The sequence below is a fragment of the Nyctereutes procyonoides genome, unplaced genomic scaffold (assembly GCF_905146905.1).
Source record: "Nyctereutes procyonoides isolate TBG_1078 unplaced genomic scaffold, NYPRO_anot_genome, whole genome shotgun sequence".
Lineage (NCBI taxonomy): Eukaryota > Metazoa > Chordata > Mammalia > Carnivora > Canidae > Nyctereutes > Nyctereutes procyonoides.
The window spans coordinates 2177366-2199400 of record NW_026575140.1 but is presented as its reverse complement, the minus strand read 5'-3'; positions in this window follow the sequence as shown (position 1 = coordinate 2199400).

The following is a 22035-nucleotide window of genomic DNA, read 5'->3' as shown; positions in this document are numbered from 1 at the left end:
AATAAACAGCACAGCATAGGGATAACAGTCAATGACATTGTGGTAGTGTTAACTGGTGACATATGGTGGCTACACTTCGGGGAACATAGCATAATGTATAGAGAAGTTAAACACTATGTTGTACCCCTGAAACTAATGTGTGCCGACCACACTCAAGTGAAAAAAAAATAAAAAGCCAAGAAAAGTGGTTGTTCTCTTTGATTTTGTAGAATCTCATCACTTATCAGAGGATTGAATAAGGATAGAGAGAGAAATAACCATGAACAAAGAAAGTAGAAAACTGTTGAACTGTTTATTGATTAGGCATTGTGGGATATTGTGTTCACGTGTTTGTAGGAGACGTCAAAGAAATAAGTGCTATTTTTTATCACCATTCTACAAATTAAGAAACTGAGATTCCTAAATATAAAGTCACTGGACCAAAATTTTATTTTCACCTGATTACATAGCCTGACGTTTCATAGCCCATGGATGGTGGTGGTACATTGTCATCAGATGACATTTCTGGGAGGAGCCCAGAAATATGATCGCTCATTTGTAGTGACAGGGTTTCTGCAAAATTCTTGAATCGCCTCCACTGCTGCAGTTTTGCAAAGTTCTACGTTCAAATACCATTGAAATATCCCTTCATTTTCATGGAATCCTTAGCCTGCAATTTTCTCTCACCTCTAAGCAAAATCATGACCTATGAACAAATTGAACTCTGTCACTTTTGGTTGGGACTTCTGTTTAGGAGCAATGTTTTCTGGCTTACTCTTATTTTCTGTGCATGCATTTGGAGAAAGTCCTCTTTGCAACTACAAAATTCAATCTGATTCAATCCAATTAATCAAATTCAATTCAACAATCAAGAATGTTTCCATGCTACTAATACTCAGGATGTAGGTAATAGCTGTGACATCATGCTTTCCAGAAGCCGTGAACCTATGCTCCCCTCACCTACTGGGAGCAGATAATGTTTCCTGAACACACGTGACAGGAAAACAGGCTACACTTGGCCCAAGATACTAGGAGATACAGTCTATTAAATTCTCTTTCATGGAAGGGACAATAGCAGATATATATGTGAAATAATTCTCTAACCATGTGGTACTAAAAACTTTTGTAAACCTGTCCACCATGCAAGAAAAGAATAATAAAAAAGAACAAATTCTACCTGTGATATTGTTGCTTATTCAGCTGATGTTTATTGGGTGCTCCTGTTGGGGGGTAGGAAGCAACAGCTTAAGTGTCCACGTAAATGCATATATATACACACATGCTATGTATGTATAACACACATGTACACATACCTATATATTAACTTTATAATATGCTGAAATATTACTGAAAGTGTTTTCTGATTGGCAGTGTAACGAGCAGAGGTGTTCAGCCCAAAGTGCCCAGGCAAAGGGGCACAAGTGGAGGCAGAAACTGAGGCTGACTGCACAGCCATGCCATGCTCACGGTGCGGAGCTGTGCCAGCTGGGGGGAAGGACTTTTACTTGTTCATCCTGAGAGGATGTCTTTTTGCAATCCATCTGCTGGAGAAGGAACATTTTTCTAAGTCATTCAGAGACACTCTAAGAAATAGAGAGTTCTGAAGTACTCTGAAGAAACATTTTAAGGATCCATGAAAGAAAATAATAAGACAGCCCAACTTAATTGGGTTTTGGGAAAGTCCTCAAACAAGAAAAATGGCATTTCAGCTAACCATCAAGGGCAAGAAGACGTTAACTAGGTCAACAGAGAAATAGGGAGGGTAGGGGAGAGTCACGGAGAGAAAGCCCCCCGAATTGGGAAAGCGTTTGAGTAATTTGGAGAAAGGCAAGAAGACTGTAACTAGCCTGTCTTGGGACAAGGGGAATTTAACAAGAGGTGAAGCTGGAGAGCTAGGCAGGTGGCAAATCATATAGGATCTTATAGGACACTATGGTGCATGCTTTTATTGTCAGTCGAATGAGAAGTCACATCTTAATGGAAGGATGAATGTAAGTGCTGATACTGAAGAGGTGGATGCAGAGACAAATGTGGAGCATAACAAAGTTTTCTCCTGAAGATGTAATTCTAGACATTATCAGCATGTAAGTGCTACTTAGTAGTGAGATTGCGTAGCGGTATCAGTACAAAAGAAGGCCCAGAATTGAACTAACAAAGGAAAGAAGAAAGTGGGAGCGAATGCAGAGCTACGGAAGAAAGCCCAAGGGAAGGATGAGTCCTGGAGGACAAGAGAAGAGAAGCTTCAAGAGTCATCTACTTGATTAAAGGAGCTGAGTGGCCTCGGTGGATGAGGACTAAAAATACCTACTGAATTTCTCCTTGGTGACTCTTGTAAGTGCACAGGGCAAAAGAGGGAATTGAACTAAGTGGAATGAACCAAATGCAGTGGATGAAAGTAATAATGCAAGTTTAGGAAATACAGACAAGAGACATACAGGAAAAACTCTTTTCTCCACTCACTGAATGCTTCTGTACTCCAACCGTAAGGGGTGTTTCCCACACCAGGCAACCCTTCAGGTCTCAGGTGGACACCAACTGTACAAACCAGGTCGGTTCTGGTACTATCTACCCAAAGATAGCATGAGACCCGCAGACTGCCTGCACTTCGGATGTGAACGGCAAGTCCAGCTTGTTACCTGTGCTTCTCACCAACCAGCCTTCAGCTGGCAGTTCCTACAACCCCCTCCACCAGCTGGATCGTAAGTTGGAATAGCACACAAAACTCAGTAGAGCAGTTGGCTTACTGTTGCTGATTCATAGGAAAGGATATTCAAAGGATACAAATGAACAGCTAAACAGAAGGGATGCATAGAGCAAGGTTTCGGGACTAGGGTACAGGGTTTCCATACCCTTTCCAGGTGAACCGCACTCCCAGAACCTCCATAGGTTCAGCAAACTGAGAGTTCTCCAAAGACACCCAACTCCTGAATTTTAGGACATTTTAAAAAATGTTTATTTATTTATTTATTTTAGGGAGAGAGAGCGAGCGAGCATGTGCGTGTATGCAGGGAAGGGGTAGAGGAAGAAGAAGAGCATCTGAAGCAGACTTCCCACTGAGTGCAGAGCCTGACACAGGGCTCGATCTCATGACCCTGAGATCATGACCTTGACCTTGATATTATAACCTGAGTCAAAGCCAAGCAGTCGGAGGCTTAACTGACAGCAACCCAGGTGCCCCAAATCTTAGGTTTGTGTTTTTTGTTTTTTTTCACAAGGCTTCATTTCTTCGATTTAATTGGTTAAATTTCTGGCCATAGATGATCGGTTCAAGATCCAGCATCTCTCCTCCCTCTAATTACATGGTTAGTTCCCCCTGGAAACCATCCTCCACTGTTAGAGCTTTCCAAAAATTACTTCAGTAACGTGAACTCAGGTACAGTTGGAAAAGGCTTATTGAGTATATCGAATTATGTATTCGTTTATTTAAATATTGAAGACATTGGATCCTATGTTATGTTATTCAAGATAAGCTAGCTGAATAAAGATAGGTGGAGGCTGCAAATCCAGAGAAGCTATGCATTCATTCATTCAGAAAATAAAAACAAAATAATTTGAAAAATCTTACTCTGTTTATAGCCCCTGTGATACATTTGGACACGTGGGGTTTCACAATATCAACGTGGTCACTGCCCTCATAGAGCTTTCATTCAGTGGCACGAGACAGATGAAGGAAAGCCCATGTCAAAAAGGGCCTTGGTGGCATAAGGATGATTTTAGGCTGATTATTTTTGAGAAACAGCAGATACATGGAAAGCTATCAAAACGGAGTAGAAGTTACCCTTTTATACATTCACATTTATAAAGAAAATCTCCTCCAGTAAGTCTCCTCTGTACCAGGAAGAGAAAATGACTAAATCTCCAGAAACTCTTATCATTGTAGAAGACAAGGATTTAAATCTGCCTAACAACCATAGCCTTGTTTATTGTCCTTTTCCTGGAAATTTCCAATAACTACCCTCCACCTCCCCCCACCAAAAATCCTCTTTCCTTTGTCTTTAGCTAGAGATGGTATTGAAGGTGGGGGGGGTCCTGGGCCATTTCAAGGAGTTCCTCAGTTTTCCTGGGTCTCTCTCATGTACAGGACACATATAATATAATATAATATAATATAATATAATATAATATAATATAATCTATTAATATAATACAATATAATATAATATAATTATATATACATTAGGAAACTTTGGTTTGCTTTTCTCATATATATATATATAATTTATTTTTATTTTTATTTTTTTTGGAGGGGGCCGAGGACGAGGAAGAAGGAGTAGAAAGTGTCTCAGCCAAGAACATAGAACTGTAGAGGTAAAATTATTTTTCCTTCCCCCCCATACACAATAAAGAAACAAAAAGAAACAAATAAAGGGAATGACTTCCAGAAAGAAAACAAAACCAAACACCCAGCAGGTTAAATGGAGCCAGAGGGATGAGAGAGGCCAGCTTAGAGCACACAGAGAGGCCTCCCTCAGGAGGCAGCATTTGCGCTCAGGCCCAAGTAGAGGTGCGAGCCGGGGCAGGTCTAAAGGAGGATGGAGGGAAAAGCAAGAGAGGGGAGATCAGAGACGTTCTTCCTACGCAGAAGCACTTAGGTACCCCAGCAAGGGGAAGATGCTGCTGCAAAATCGCTTGACGTCAGCCGATTGAAGGACGAAATCTACTGATAGCCCGTCCTGGGGTATCTGGCCCTGGATTCCCTCATATGCTACTGTTTCCCTGTGCATTTGGGGGTAAGTCTCGGCCTGGTGTACCCCTTTCTGCCCATTTCAATGCTCCGTTTAATTAAAAAATAATAACAGTGGTTAAAAAAAAATCCTCTGGATGCCATGCAAAACTTGTTCTCAAATATATATTAAAAAAACACTTGGGTCTCCAGTAACCAGCCGGTGAAATGCTGTAACCTGATGGTTCAGCTGCCGCAAAGTTTCTTGGTTCCTTCAGGAATGTTTTACATTTCATTAGTATAATGATAGAGTTTACAGTTATCTACAGTATGTAATTACATCCATTAATAGTAACAGTGCATTTTTACATTAATTATAATGAGAATTAATGGGTGGTTATACGGGTTTTCAGCTCCATGGAAAAGTTTTGCTACCAATTACTCTTGTACGGCTGAAGATGAATTCATGCACAAATTTATTTTGGTAATTATTTTAGGAAGCGAGGAGATTTCAAGTTCCGGTAACCATGAATTACAAAAATTAGAGGGGGGAAAAAAGTATATAGGGTAGGAAATTAGCGTCTGGAACTCTGAAGGGAAGGAAGGAAGGACGTTCAGTGTAAGAGGAGGCAGTTTGGCAAGGAGCTTCAGGAGGTGAAAGCAGGCAGCCCTGAACTAGAATCCTCTCTCGGAGCTTGCTAGCTCTCCTTTAAACTCTCCCACACTTGTCTTCCACATGTTAGGGCTCAGGGTAACTACCGCCCTGGGCTATATCAACGTGAAAAGATGATTTAATAAGTTTTTAGCATGCAGCCTGGGACCTCATAAATAATAAGTGCCAGTTACAGATATGGAGAACAGGGAGGCAGGGCTTATGCAGTCAAAGCTTAGGAAATACATAGGTGCTTCCTTAAAGATATAAGAGAGGGTACACCCATGGCAAGTGGAAATACACGTTTTGGTAATGCGGACCAGGGGTGAAAGTGAGGCTGAGAGAAGCAGGAGGTGGCCGTGGAAACTGCATTTCATGGCCCACAGAATCAGAAAGGCATCGCAATTTTGAACGCAAGGCCAGCCACGGTTAGAAAATCCATTGCCTCCTGGCACGCATATTATCCATAATAAGGTAAAATGAATTTACAAGCATCCCACTAAACACGCGGGAATAAGATACCAGGACTCCTCTAGGTGTCCAGGGCTGGGTGAAGAAAAATTGATGCCTAATACGCATTATTACTAATTTAGGACTTGCAAAACGCCTCTGCAGGTAGGTCCAATCAAGTAGCAATTCCCTCTCGATCTGTCTCTCCCTCCCCTATGTTTCCCTTTCCCGGTCTCTCTCCCTCATCAATGTTCTTCAGAGGACTGCTTTTGCCCAAAGATTTGCAGGACATTTGTCCCCACGATGGGAAGAGATGGGAGTGTTTTATACAACTTAAAGCTCTCAGAATCTTAATGTCTCATTTTTGTGTATCGAATCATCCAATCCTCATGACAACCCCTGCGGTAGTTAGGGCAGGGGCTGTTATCGCCATGCTTGCCACTGGCAAATATTTGCTTCTGACTCTATTAAGCTACAGTCCCCTTTCCTCATCCAATTAATCACAAAGGTGATTTTCAGACCATCAAAACAGGAGGCACACCCCCTGAACAACCCGTGTGGCCAGCAACAATCCTCTGTGTGAGTTGGTCTCTCTCTTATCTACTGCCTCAATTAAGAACACATCAGCAATATGGGGAAAATACCTTGACATTTTCCAAATCTCGACAAGGCACAGAGCATTCAGTAACGAGATTTCCGTTTCCTTCTGTATTTCCTAGCGCGGGATCTCCAAGTGTCCCGTGCAGATGGCTGTCAAGCAAGCCTGGGAACAACATTACAGACAAAGCTGCCTGGTGGAGCCAGAAAAGGAACCCTCTGTCCTCTGCCTGCAGATGTGAAATGACCTCTGCTTGAGGCCTTTGTCTTCATTAGTGGAAAATTCTTCACTTCACATTTGGAGACATGGGCTCAAGGGATGCAAGCTAATGTTCTCTAAACTGGGTTTAAAATTAGACCTCAGTCCCAATATCCTGCCATATAGGGAGTCTTAGAGGACCCTCAGTTCCTCCAGAGGAAGTCTAATTTAATCCCTCGTCCAGGTGGGCTGGGGGAGATGTGTGCCCCGGCACAGAGAGATCCTGGACCCCTCTTCTGCCTCCAATACCTTCAGTTAATGGGCATCCGAACAGCGTCCCCTCCCATGAATCAGCAAGCAGCGGGGAGATTTTCTTTTGGCCTCATATGGCACCATGTCCGTTAGACACATGACCCGATAAAAAAGCTGGGCCCATTCCAAGGAAAAGGGTTTTGAATTCATTAGACAAGCTGCTGTCTTGCTGAATTCCCAGCTGCGGGGAAGACAATAGGCTGTATCAGTAATAAGAAAGGGTGACTAATCAGCTCTTAAACAGAGGAGGGGCCAATTCGAAGGTCAGTGGGCAACAGAGAACATCAAGGTTCACGAGGAATCTCCATAATCCACCTCAAAGTGAACCTAGGGAGTACTTTCCTTGACTATGCCTCCTTCCCTTCCTACAGTAAAAAAGGTAAGTCAGAGGCTTTATGATTATTGAAACAAAATAATGCACATTTTAACAGCATAGAATTGTCATTGTAAGCCAAGTAACAGAGCAAGGAGATGATGTGATTTCAGTAGATGCTCCTTTTGTCGACTCATTCACTGGCTCCGAGCATTTGCTGTCACCTTGCCGTGTGGTGGGCACTGTCCTAGACGGCTGGGTGGCGCCCCTGCCAGGAGAGCCTTAGCACCCGCCGCCCTGGTAACTAGAGTAGGTGAAGGAGACGGACAGTAAGCAGGGACTATAAAGAATATCCTCTTGGGGACACATGTGGGGACACGTGCACAGTCACTACATGGTAGTCTACTTATCCTTGTTTTTATCATGTTTCTTAAGCCTCTCATAATCCACGTATCCACAAAAATGCTATCTCTTTATAGCACTTTTAAAGTCAAATTGATGTGTGTGCCCATGCCTGTACGTGCATACGTGTGTGCACGTGTGTGTGTGTGTGTGTGTGTGTGTGTAGGGGACGGGGTGACACAAGTACAGGAGTTTGCCTGAATTCAGGTACTGACTCATGGATAAATGAGAAAACTGAGGAAAAGGATCCTCGCCAGTGTGTTTGACTCTAAAGTCATCCTGTTACCACTGTGCTATCCTACATCTAAGACATAATGTGCCCATATAAACAAATAAAGATGGGATTGGGCTTTTTAAATTTAATTTTAATTTATTTTTTCTTTCTTTGAATTCTGTATCCCGATAGAATTCAGTATTCCCACATTCCTCTTTTTTCTTTCCCCCTCTCTTTTTCTTTCTTCCCTTCCATCTTCCTTCCCTCTAATACAGTTCCTTCTTTCTTCTTTAAAACATGTATAATATATATTATATATACATGTAAAACATAAAACATGTAAAACATAATACATAAAACATATATATATATATATATATATATATATATATATATATATATATAATGTTTCAAGGCTCCTGGAGTACTTAAGCTAAGAGAATCATTTATTTCTGTTTATTGTTTCTTTTCTGGTCTCCAACCCCTTCTTGTTATAGGAAAACAAGCTGAAGAATTTCTGTTTTTGTTTTTTTGCCTTTCTCCTATGATTATCCTTCCCTCCAAAAAACAAACTAACCAATAAAAAAAAAAAGGAGCCCCTTTTCTTTCCAAAGTGAAGTTCTTACCAAAAATTCTTTGACTTTAGCAGTTGGGCTCTAACCTATGGTCATTTTCATATTAGAAAGAAACAAATATTTTCTACTTTGCAATGAAAACTAAAGTTCCATTGAGCTTAGAGATCTCCTAACATAAGGTGACAGTTCATGTATCTTTCCCTGTCTCTACATGATGTATTTAAATGAAATAATGACCTCTTCTCATCGCATCTTCAGGAATCTACTCCAGGCATCTCCGTGTTTTCAGAGTGACCGGCTGCACACCCAGCTCTGCAGAGAACTTACAGTCTTCTGCAGTTGTCTATTCACTAGTAGGAGGTAAGGGCAGCTAGTGGGTAAGAGGTAGGAGAAACTATTTGGGCAAAAACTCTCCATGAGAAACTCCTGAGATCACACACATACACGTACTGTTCAGACCTGACACACTCTCCCTTTTCCCCATTCCGTGCACATGTAGGAGCTATGTACAGTTTATGGTAAAAAAAATACGTGTTTTGGGCATGTTTAAGTTGCTTACTGAGCTCACTGATCTTCCTTTCCTGGAAACCTATCTTATAATAAATGATCTTGTCAACACAAAACAAGGCAATTATAAACAAAATGACTTTCATTTGCAACATAACAGCCTTCAAAAAAATTTTTTTTTAGGTTTTCAGCTGTTTCTGTTCTGCAGATATTTACTGAAATTATGCATATGGGAAGCAATAGTTTTAGCATAAGGCTTAGAGGCCAGAACTGCCCACTTGGTTCTCTAAAAATATCTCCATAATATCATTGCACTAACACTGTGATAGCCTATGACTAGAAGTCTCCTATTTCCCTTCCCTCTATGCTTTCTTCCTTATACTATCCAGGTACATTTCCAGCTGCCATGTCACTATGCCCATTTTTTTTCGTAATTATCTGTAAATAATAAAAAAAAAGTGAAAATCTGCAGGTCAAGTGGTTTGCCATATTGTCAGATTTACGCCCATTTTCTTTCATAATTATCTGTAAATAATAAAAAAAAGTGAAAATCTGCAGGCGTGGTTTGCCATATTGCCAGATTTATGAGGAAATTCCCCACAGTTGATATGGACCTGAATTTTTTCACGAAAACTAATTTTTTAAAATTATCTATTTTGGGATGCCTGGGTGGCTCAGCGGTTGAGCATCTGCCTTCAGCTCAGGGCATGATCCTGCGGTCTTGGAATCAAGGCCCACACCGGGCTCCCTGCATGGAGCCTGCTTCTCCCTCTGCCTGTGTCTTTGTCTCTCTCTGTGTCTCTCATGAATAAGTAAATAAAAATCTTTTAAAAAGAAAAGAAAAAGAAAACTATGTTTTATTTTCCCAGTTGGGAACCTTACAAATAGTGTACATACGATAAATGTTGCCCTTTTATGATCAATGCTGCCAACCTCAACACAGACCAGAATTCGAATGACAGCAATAATAATAAACTGGGAAGTAGGGTAAGGAATCTAATTTCCATACTTACCACATCATAGTATTTAATTTGCCCAGTATTAAACAATAAAAAAATAAAATATGCAATGAAATAGGACAATATGGCCTTTATACAAGAAAAAGAAGTCAGTCAATATAGAATGTCCCTGAGGAAGCCCAAATTCCACTTAATAGGCAAAGACTTTATTTTTTATTTTTATTTTTTTATAGGCAAAGACTTTAAAGACGTTATTGTAAATATGTCCAAAAAAATCTAAAGGAAAATATGTCTAAGAATTAAAGTAGGAGAATAATGTTTCACCAAATAGGAATATCAATAGAGAAATTATTAAAAAAAACAAAAATGGAAATTATGGAGTTGAAAAAATATAATAACTGAAATGAAAACTCTACTAGAGAGACTTAACAGTAGATCTGAACTGCCAGGAGAAAGAATGGTGCATTCAAAGATACATCGGTAGAGACTAAGCAATATGAAAAACAGAAAAATAAAAAAGTATGGACACAGTGGGAACTAAGTATACTAAAAGATGGTCAACATCATATGTCATCAGGGAAAAGCGAATTAAAACAACAATAAAATACCACCCTACATCTGTCAGAATGACCAAAATCTGTAACATTGACGACGCATCCTGGTGAGGATGAGGAGCAGTGGGTACTCTCATACACTGTCATGGGAACGGAAAGTGGTACAGCCATTTTGGAAGATAGTTGGGTGGTTTCCTACAAAATTAAACATACTCTTAACCACACAGTCCTGCAATAAAGCTTCTTGGTATTTACCCAAAGGAGCTGAAAACACACACACAAAAAATTTACACATGGATATTTACAGCACCTTTATTCATAATTTCCAAAAATTAGAAGTAACCAAGATGCCTTTTAATATGTGAATGAATAAATAAACTATGAAGAATCTAGACAATGGAATACTATTTCTTGTGCAAATAAATTAGCTATCAAGCCCTGAAAATACATGGAGAAACCGGAAATGCATATTACTAAGTGAACGCAGCCAATCTAAAAAGGCTATCTATTATATGATTCCAACTATAGGACATTCTGAAAAAGATAAAACTACAGAGATAGTAAAAAGATCAGTGGTTGCCAGGAGTATGTGTTGGACAAAGAGAGATAAATACACAGGACACAGAGGATTTTTGGGGAAGTGAAAATACTGTGTGATATTACGATGATGATACATGTCATTATACATTTGTCCAAACTTATAGATGACAATACCGAGAGTAAACCATAATGTAAACTATGGACATTGGGTAATTATGATTTGTTGATCTAGCTTCACTAATTATAACAAATATATCATTCTGATGAGTAATGCTGAGGATTAAAGAGGCTCTGCATATGTGGAGGCAAGGAGCTTAAGGGGGATCTCTGTATCTCCCTCTTAATTTTATTAGAAACCTAACACTGCTTGAAAAAATAAAGTCCTTTAAAAAAATAATAGGGTATCAACCTTTCAGAACAACATCAAATACACTGACATACACACAATGAGAATCTCAGAAGCTGAGGAGAAAACAAAGGACAGAAGAAATATTTGAAGAAATAATGCCTGAAAACATCCTAGAATTGGATGAAAAACCTTCAAGCATTCCACAGGTCCAAATAGGATAACTCAAAGAGGTTTACACAGAGATATATCATTGTCAATCTGTCAGAAGCCAACGAAAGAATTTTAAAAACAGAAAGAGGAAAACCCGGACCCATTGCATGCAAGAGAGCAGAGGTAATATCTCATCAGTATCCATGAAGGACAAAATACAGTGAGATGAATTATTCAACATATTGAAAGAATAAGAATAAATAGGAATTTTCTGTCAAAATTATCTTTGGAAATGAGGAAGAAATTAAGACATTTCAGATAAATAAAAACAGAGAACCTGTCACTGTCCGACCCACTGCATCAGAATTAGTGGAAGGAGTCCCTCAGATAAAAAATGGGAGAACACGAGGTAGTATCACAAATTCACAAATAAAAAATGAAGATAAATGGAAACATAATTCCATAGATAAACATGAAAATATTAGTGTATATTTGGAGATTTTTTCTTATTCCATCTGCGATTTGAAACACAACTACATAAACTATAATTATAATATTGTGTTAAAAGTTTTATATAAAAAGTTAATTTGTCAGATATTAAGAAAAAGGGAAAGGCACAGAGTTATACTGAAGAAATTATATATAGTATATACTATTGAAATTAGTTTGATATTAATCCAAACTATAGTTTTAAGATAGGATTTTAATTCCCACATCAACTAGTAAGAAATATTTTTAAGTAAAAAAAAAAACAAAGATAGAAAAGAAAAAGAAAAAGAAAAAGAAATCAACAATGAATTAAGATGTTATACTCCAAAATATTTAATAAAAATAAAGTTGATACAGGAAATGTAGGAAACAATAATGTATAATGTAGGAAAACAACAATAAGATATGATAGTGGAAAGGCAGACATAAATGGTAAACTATCAGTAGTAACACTAAAAAATAAATGCACTCCATGCTCCAAATAAAGGTAGAGATAGCCCCATCAGAGAGAGAAGTGCATGACCCAAATATGCTGTCTCTAAGAGACGTACTTTAGATTCAAATATGCAAATGGATTGGGAGTAATGGAATGGAAAAACATATAACATGCAAACAGGAATTTTTTTAAATGGTGGAATAAAATCAATAATCTAGAAGTAAACCTTATAATCTGTCATTAATTCATTTTTAACAAGGAGCCAAGGAAGTCAATGGGGTGAGGGAGGGAAGATTTGTCTTTTCATCAGATGATTCTGGGACAGAGGCACACCATATGGAAAGAATGAACATTTGAGTACAAAATGGTTTATAAAAATGTACTCAGGATGGGTAAGAGACTCAAATGTAAGAGCTAAAACTATAAAACTCTTAAGAGAAAACATAAACATACATTTTTAAGTGTCTGGATTAGGCAAGGTTTTCATATATATGACATTAAACCACAAAGAGCAAAAGACATTGTGGCTAAATCAGACCTCATCAAAGTTAAAAAAAAAAAGGTTGTATTTCAAAGGACACCATCAAGAAAGGGACAAGACAACCCACAGAATGAGAGAGAATATTTGCAAGTCATACGTCTGGTAAGGGACTTGTACCTGGAACAGTTTTTTTTTTTTTAAATACATGCAACTCAAGAGATACTGAGACATAAAATGAGATAGATAACAAAGGTTGCTAAGGACATGGAGAAAGTGGAACCGTCGTCAAATCATGATGGGATTTTATAATGATACAACCACTTTGGAAACCTAAAAATGTATAAAACAACAACAAAAAAGTGCCACCATATAACTCAGCAATTCCACTCCTAGCTCAATACCCAAGAGTATTTTAAGCGTATATCTACATAAAAATTTGTACTCCCATGTTCATGGAAGCACTATTCACGACAGCCCCAAACTGGAAACAACTCTAATATTCATCAACTGATGGATGGAAAACTAAATGTGGTATGTCCATGCAACAGAATATTATTCAGCTAAAAAGAAATGATGTTCTGATACATGCTACAACATGGATGAACTTTAAAAACATTGGTTGTGGTTAGGTGAAAGGAGACAGACAAATAAAACCACACAGGGTGCCATTTTGTTTATGCAAAGTGGCCAGCAAAAGAGAATCAACAGGGGCAGAAAAAAAAATTACTTCTTGCCAGGGGCTTTGGGAAGAAGAAGAGGAAAGGTGACAGCTAAATGTGTATGAGTTTTCTTCACAGGGTCATGAAAATATTCCAAACTCAGATAATTGTTATGTACAAATCAGCAAGTTTCATAAAAACCACTGAATTGAACATTTCAGAAGTAGGGGTTTTATGATCTGTGAATTACGTCTCCATAAATGCCATTAAAGGATAACACAGCTTGAGTTCCACATTGTTTTGGGCAATTATTTGATTAATCTGTCTTCTCCCTTCTAGAGAATCAGAAAAGAGCAGGAGCAGTATCCTTCTGCGCATTTCACGTTACCAAACTGAACGCCCTGCATCTGATGTGATTCCTAGCACTTAGCAGACATGGAAGAAATGCTAAAATAGCGAAATGCGAAAATGTGTATTAAATGACTAATTTAAAAACGTATTATTTTAAAATTATATTAAAAAATCATGGCACTCAATCATGGCAATCATGAGATACTAAGGCATACAATGAAATAGCACAGGTTGGTGAGGACACGGAGAAGTAGAACCCTTGTGAAATCATGATGGGGTTTTATAACGATACATCCACTCTGGAAGCCCATGAAAATTATCTTCTTCTACGTGCAACACCTACATATGCTAGACCATGTGTTCACCTATGGCCACACTGACGTTCTAGACCAAGTGCATCTCTGATAAGATGCATGGGCCACATTTAGGGGATAAATGATAACTGCTGCATATAATTTTCGAGTAGACTCCCTCATTTCCCAATACCTGAAATAAATATAACTCCCCTGATTAAGCAGTCAGGGCCCACATGATACGCACGGTCTATGTTACAAGTGCAAAATGATGAAAGAGACGTATTTTCTAAATATATTGCTCCTTGGTGGATATATTCCATTTTGCTTCACTAACCGTTCCTACGATCACTCAGGTGACAAAAGTCAAGTCACAGTGATAGTCACTAACTACTCAGCGAGGGAACTGGGAAAAATGAATGTTGTGCTGGTTTGCCCTGTAAGAGGTTTGACTCTCGAATAGAGGCAATTATCTTTTGTACTGTTGCGATCTATGTATTATTCTACCAAGTAGTATAAAACCACTGGTTGGCACAGACATGCTTTGCTTTCACAACATTCCCGGTAATTGATAATTGAAGCTGACCTGTGAATTGCTCTCCAGTGACAGTGATGTCTTAAGCTGGATATCCTTGCAGTTTAGAGAAGGATCTGACTGTGACTTCAGAGTCCCTGTATCTTAGAATTCTAGCCTATTTTTAGAACAATTTTTCTGTTTCTTTTTCTGCCAAGATTAAAAATGTATACATTTCAAAATACCGTGCAGTACTAAAAAAAATAATAAAGTTTTCCCTCAATCATTAAAAAATTTGAAACAGAGTAATAGCCAATATTTTAAGCTACTTACTACATATCAGGTGCCTTACATATTTTAAAAGCTGGATTCCCGAATTACAGATGAACAGGTTAATGCCTCAGATCCTGAGATGGCTTATCAGTGGAGGAGAGCTTAATCCCACAGTGGTAGAAATTGGATTTAACCCTACTGGAGTTTGTTTCTTTCCGTTACACCACTGATTCTCAATCAGGGATGATTTTACCCCCAGGAGACAACTGGCAATGTCTGGAGATATTTTCCGGGGATATTATGTGGGTGAGAAGCACGACTGGCGTTTAGTGGTAGAGTGTGAGTGCAGCCCAACACCCTCCAATGCACAGGACAACATCCCAGGACAGATCATCAGCTGGCCCAGGTACCAAGTTGAGAAAACGTGCATTACACCAATAGTTCCTAACTTTGCACATGAGAATCAATCATCTAGGAAACCTAAAACACAATGATGTCCTCTCTGAGGTTTTGACTGAATTGCTCCGACATGCGATCACGATATTAGGGTTTTAAAAAACACCTGCACTGAATTTCACATACAGTCAGATTTGAGAACCACAGAGTATACAGTGTTCCGTCCACACACACTGGGGCTAACAGACTACTTACCGCAGGGAAAGGTCTATAAGCACGACCTGTAGCGGTTGGGAGAGGAGGGACAACACAAGCTCATGCTGCTGCAGAACCAGTGAGTCCACCTGGGAGGTAGACCACAGTGACTGCAAGAGTGGCCTGGAGGCGATGGAGGGTGCCTTCCACCGGAGAAGAGCGTGAGCCACCGCCTGCTGGATGGGCAGCGGCTGGCCACTGACAAAACCAGCCTCACCTGTGTAGCCTCCCGGAGCATCACTGGTCAAATTTTTCAAAGAGTTGGGTGACCTTCTCACTAAGCTGCACGAGATGGAGGACCCAGAAACCAGCCTGGCAGCGTCTTTCTCAACAAACTCACCCTGGGTGCTGGCAGTAAGACCTGAGGGTGGACTGGGACGCCCGGGTGGCTCAGCAGTTGGGCAGCTTGATGCCTTCAGCTCACATCGTGATCCTGGAGTCCCGGGATCGAGTCCCACATTGGGCTCCCTGCATGGAGCCTGCTTCTCCCTCTGCCTGTGTCTCTGCTTCTCTCTCTGTGTCTCTCATGAATAAATAAATAAAATCTTGAAAGAAAGAAAGAAAGAAAGAAAGAAAGAAAGAAAGAAAGAAAGAAAGAAAGAAAGAAAGAAGAAAAGAAAGAAAGAAAGAAAGAGTTTTAAGAGTCCCCCTTAAAATTTCTTGCAGAGCTGCTTTGGAGGTCACATATTCTTTCAGTTCCTGCCTGTCTTGGAAGCTCTTTATCTCTCCTTCCATTTTGAATGAGAGCCTTGCTGGATAAAGTATTCTTGGTTGCATGTTCTTCTCATTTAGGACCCTGAATATATCCTGCCAGCCCTTTCTGGCCTGCCACGTCTCTGTGGAGAGGTCTGCTGTTACCCTAATATTCCTCCCCACGAAAGTCAGGGACTTCTTGTCTCTTGCTGCTTTAAGGATCTTCTCTTTATCTTTGGAATTTGCAAGCTTCACTATTAGATGTCGAGGTGTTGAACGGTTTTTATTGATTTTAGGGGGGGATCTCTCTATTTCCTGGATCTGAATGCCTGTTTCCCTTCCCAGATTGGGAAAGTTTTCAGCTAGGATTTGTTCAAATACATATTCTGGCCCTCTGTCCCTTTCGGCGCCCTCGGGAACCCCAATTAAACGTAGGTTTTTCTTCCTTAGAGTGTCATTTATTTGCCTTAATCTGTCTTCATGGTTCTTTAATTGTTTATCTCTTTTTTCCTCAGTTTCCCTCTTTGCCATTAACTTGTCTTCTATGTCACTCACTCGTTCTTCCACCTCGTTAACCCTCGTCGTTAGGACTTCTAGTTTGGATTGCATCTCATTCAATTGATTTTTAATTTCTGCCTGATTGGATCTAAATTCTGCAGTCATGAAGTCTCGTGAGTCCTTAATGCTTTTTTCTAGAGCCACCAGTAGCTGTAGAATGGTGCTTCTGAATTGGCTTTCTGACATTGAAGTGTAATCCAGATTTTGTAGCTCTGTGCGAAAGAGGGCTGTTTCTGATTCTTTCTTTTCAGAAAGGGAGACAGAACATAAAGACTTCTAACTCTGGGAAATGAACTAGGGGTGGTGGAGGGGGAGGAGGGTGGGGGGTGGGGGTGAATGGGTGACGGGCACTGAGGGGTACACTTGACGGGATGAGCACTGGGTGTTATTCTGTATGTTGGTAAATTGAACACAAATAAAAATTAATTTATAAAAATAAAAAAAAATAAAAAAAAGAAAGAAAGAAAGAAGGAAGGAAGGAAGGAAGGAAGGAAGGAAGGAAGGAAGGAGAAGAAGAAGAAGAAGAAGAAGAAGAAGAAGAAGAAGAAGAAGAAAAAGAAAGAAGAAAGAAAAGAAAGAAAGAAAGAAAGAAAGAAAGAAAGAAAGAAAGAAAGAAAGAAAGAAAGAAAGAGAAAGAACTGAGCATGGACTGCCTTCCCCATGCGCAAGGGGTGGATTCCCCTGGTCACCATGCCCTGCATGCAGATCTAAATCTAGATCTAGCTATCTCTATAATATGCATATCCTTTTATATATCTAGATCTAGATCAATTTCGAGAGAAAGGAGTTTGCTATAAAGAATTGGCTCATGTGAGTATGGATCCTGAGAAGACCCCTCTGCAAGCTGGAGGCCCAGGAGAGTGGTGGTGTATTTCCAGTCCAGATCCCAAGGCCTGAGAACCAAGTCAGTCCTGGTCAGAGGGGAGGAGAAGACCCAGTCCTCCAGCTCACGCAGTAAAACATGGAGCAAATTCACTCTTCCTCTGCCTTTTTGTTGTGTTTAGACCCTCAAGGGATTGGATGATATCTAGGCACTTTGGGGACAGAAATCTGCTTAGCTCTTTATAATTGAAAGGCTAATCTTTTCTAGAAAAACATGAAATATATATATATATATATATATATATATATATATATTTTTTTTTTTTTTTTTCTGGCTCTAGAAATAATTTTTAGAAATAATTTTTACCTGGCTCTCTGGACATCCTTTGGCCCAGCCGAGTTGAGTTTACATAGAATTAACTATCACAGTTTCCAAACCTAAAGTCACACACGTGTTGTGTTGTATCTTGGGAATCCTCGGTGGACCCGCCAAATAAGCCCTCATTATTCTTCCTGCTGTGCCCCGGAGGGAAGAGCTCTGCAGACTGCTCCCAAAAGGTCCCCCAAAACTTTGTTTCTCTCCCTTCATAGCTATAGTTTTGCAGTGACTGCTTCCAAGGATACATTACCATCCCCTTCTTGTGAACTGACTCTTCATTAAATTTTCTTTGCACATCCCTTTTGAATGGGCCACCTTTTTTCCCGCTGAGTAACTAACCAAAACAAAGTCTAATGAGTAAAGCAAATTTTTGTTGTTGTCGTTTAAGTCTTGGATTGGCTTTTTTAGAATGAAAAATAATGGGTAGTCTATCACTCAGGTTTCCAGGAAAAAGATGATCTCAAGATAGGGTATTTTTAAGAAAGCTTATTTGCAATGGACTATACAAAAATAAGCCATAGAAATACACATTCTGACCTTAACTCCATACTCTGTTCTCCTATTGGGAATGCCACGGCTGATTACAACTAAAACTATAAGGACAGAGAAATTTATCAGCACACACACGTGATCTTTCTGGCTTTAAGATAACTGGGAAGAAGGGTGGGAAGCAGATCTGGAAGGAAAAGGCAAAGCCATTTGGCATAGTGGTCATCATGCTATTGGTTCCTTTCTCATTTATGCATATTACTTAGCTTATAAAATATTTCATAAGAAATATTTCATGAGGTCATTAAATCCTTAGATCTTAAATTAGCCTTAAAGTATCTTTAGTGTCTTAGGAGTATCTTTAGTATCTTACGTGCAGCATTTACAAATCTAATGGAAAATGCATAACTCATAGTTTATGTTTTGAGGGACAAACTCTATAAAATAATTGACAATTACAATCTAATAAATCTTACCAAAATAATTTTAATTATATTTTTCTTTCACCCTTTCTTCATTTATATATTCATCTATTTACTCCTACGTTAATTTAACAAAAATCTAACTAGCACATTCATTGATTAGCTACTGTATGTTAGAGCTTGAGATCTCACTAAACATATGGTCTCCGCCATTTAGCAATTAATGGGAAACAATTAAATTTGAAAACAAATGAAGAATGTCTTATTGAGATATTTTTGAAATTGGTTCAATCAATGTTACCCTGTCATTCTTTTGTTAAACATTTTAGTTTTGCTAATTATAAATGATTCCATAGTGTTTAGTTTATAAAGCAGAGTGTAGAACTCAAAGTTCCTGACACCGAGGCCAACATTTTCCTAAATTCAATTACTGACAATGGAATGAATTTTTCCATTAAGAATTAATCACCTCACCTATAAATGCTAGTTGGTTCCTGCCCTCTTTTTTCCTTGTTTTAAAATGAAATCCCAGCCTTGACTTCTACCAAATATATAAAATACTTGTTTCTCACAAGACCTACAATATCATTTTTATGAGAAAAAATCATGAGTAGAAGGATATCCTTTACTTTCTGACCATACTTAGCCAACCGCAGAATACTGATAGTTTAATGAGTACCTTAGATTTTCAATAATCGTATAAATGAAACTTAAAATTGTGAATCCTTTCAACTACCCAAGTTAATTCTTTAGTAATTGTTCTGAACTCTATATTTTGTTCAGAACTATTCAATCTGATTTAAATAAATAGGAAGTACCTATAAACTGTGCAGAGAGAGATTTCTTTTTTCAAAGAATGAAATCATTTAATGAACCTCCAAGAGTAGAAAGCTCCATTATGCACTTTCTAAATAGGTAATTCTTCCATTATTGATGCTGTCCTCATTTTAATTAATAATCTTGAGATAGGAACAGGGACTTCAGAGTCTGTGTCTTGGTTTTGCACTTAGAAGTTGATTTGGGCATCACTGTTTAAATGAAAGTGTGTTTTCCCACGTCAGAAATGTTAAAATCGGACGATAGGTTAAGCTAGCCAAGAAATAAATAACCAGATTAATAAACATTCCAAAAATATGAAAGCTCAACCACTGGAAGGAACCCACCAGGACCCAGAGTGAGTAAGCATTCACACAAAAGCTGAGAATGACCAATAGAATTTGCATATCGTGTCTCCCCTACTATCTTCATGGATACTGTTATCAGCTCCTTACCGTGACCCACTACATCATGTATGAATCATTCTGTGAACACCTTTTCCACACTAACTCCTGCTACTCTTCGCTTGCATTCTCCAGCCGTACAATCCTTTGCTCTGTTCCTGGAATGTGCAGAGCTTGTTCATGCCTCCAGGCCTTTGTATCTGTTGGCCCCTCTGTCTGGAATGTTCTTTCTTCCTCATAAGGCTGGCTACTCATTATCCCATTAACAATTCATAAACCTTATCCTCAAAGCTTTCCTTGTTATCATCTCTTTTTATAGTTTTCTGTTGATTTTATCCCATACTTTATCTGAAATTATTTCATGTATCAGTCCACTTACCCACCCTTGTCTCTGCCACTGGGATTTAAGTATCAGGAGACCTGGATTTTTGAGTGGTTCAGTACTGTAGTTGTGGCACCAAGAATAGTGCCTAGCTCATAGGATGTGCCAAATAAACATTTTATGAAAAATTGAAGTAGATCACAAGAGGCAGTCTAACACAGTGACCAACCACGTGACACCTGGGGCTGGAGTCCCGGAATTCAAAATCTGGTTCTGCTACTTCACAACTATGTATCCTTGAATGCTTCAGTTTTCTCGTCCCTAAAATGGTACTAACAGTATCTAAACTTTAAAATTTTATGAGAATTAAACATGTTTATATTTGTGAAGTGTTTAGGATCATGACAGACAGAGAGTAAATGTGAGATAGGTATTGTAAAAATGCCTGCATGAGAACGTGTGCATATCTGTGTGTGTTTCTCATAATTTCTGCAGTTAGTCTTAGAATCTCTCTCAACATAGCTGTGCAGCCTTCCACTAACTATTCATTGTCACCATCTAAGGTGAAACCTCTTTGCCATGCCCAATCTGAAGATCTATTCACTTATATTCATGTACAAAGGTATGTGTGTGCATATGTGCGTGCATGTCTCTGTGTGTGTTTCATCAACGTTAAAAATAGTGTATTTGATTTCTTAAATAGTAACTATATAAGAAAATGAAACACTTCATAGGAGCCATTATGCAGAATCTAGTGCCACAGATTAGAATCTAGATACTTTCATAGCTTCAGATATAAAGGTTTGGTCTTGAACACCTTTTGCAATCCCCACTTACCCATCCTCCCAATAACACTGCCTCTCTGGATTCAGGTATTTCCTACACAGGTTTACCAGTGCTCCTGTCTTGACTTTCCTTGGCCCCATCTCCCGGGTGACGTCTGCTTGAGTTCCCTCTACTTGATCCACCTACTCAGGGCTGTTACCAAGAAGAGCAACAGCCTTTTCTTGCCCTGGTGCGTTTAAAGGTCTTCCCTTCCAAGCTACTTGGGTCTTGCTCAGCTGCATGCTTAGCTGTCAGAGTAAGTTACTTTCCCGTAATTCCTTTGCTTAAACTCCCATCTAGGGGGCTCAGATAAGTAGAAAATACAAAAGAACAATTTGTAAACACATGTTTCTATCGCTCTGAACACAACGTGGAGGAACAAAGGGGGAACCCGAACTCCCTGATCTAATCTTTGGAATTGTAAAGAAGTCATGACTATTTTGACTTATTTAATTTTGTGGAAATAACTTTTGAGCTTAATGTGAATGAGGTTTTCGTTTCCATGTGTTAATTGTTTTAAAATTTTCCTCATTTAATAATGCACAGAGTAAGCGATAGAAGCAAGATTATTTTGTATTTATGTTAGACGTTTTCCTTCAAAACTGCAATGTGAAACTGTTTAAGTTGTAGAAAGGGGCTCAAAAAACTAGTCAGTGAAAAAGAATAGTGAAAGAAACCTTGAGTAAGGACCTGGGGTATATGTTTTGTTGCATTTGCTTGTTCCCACAAACTGCTATGTACCA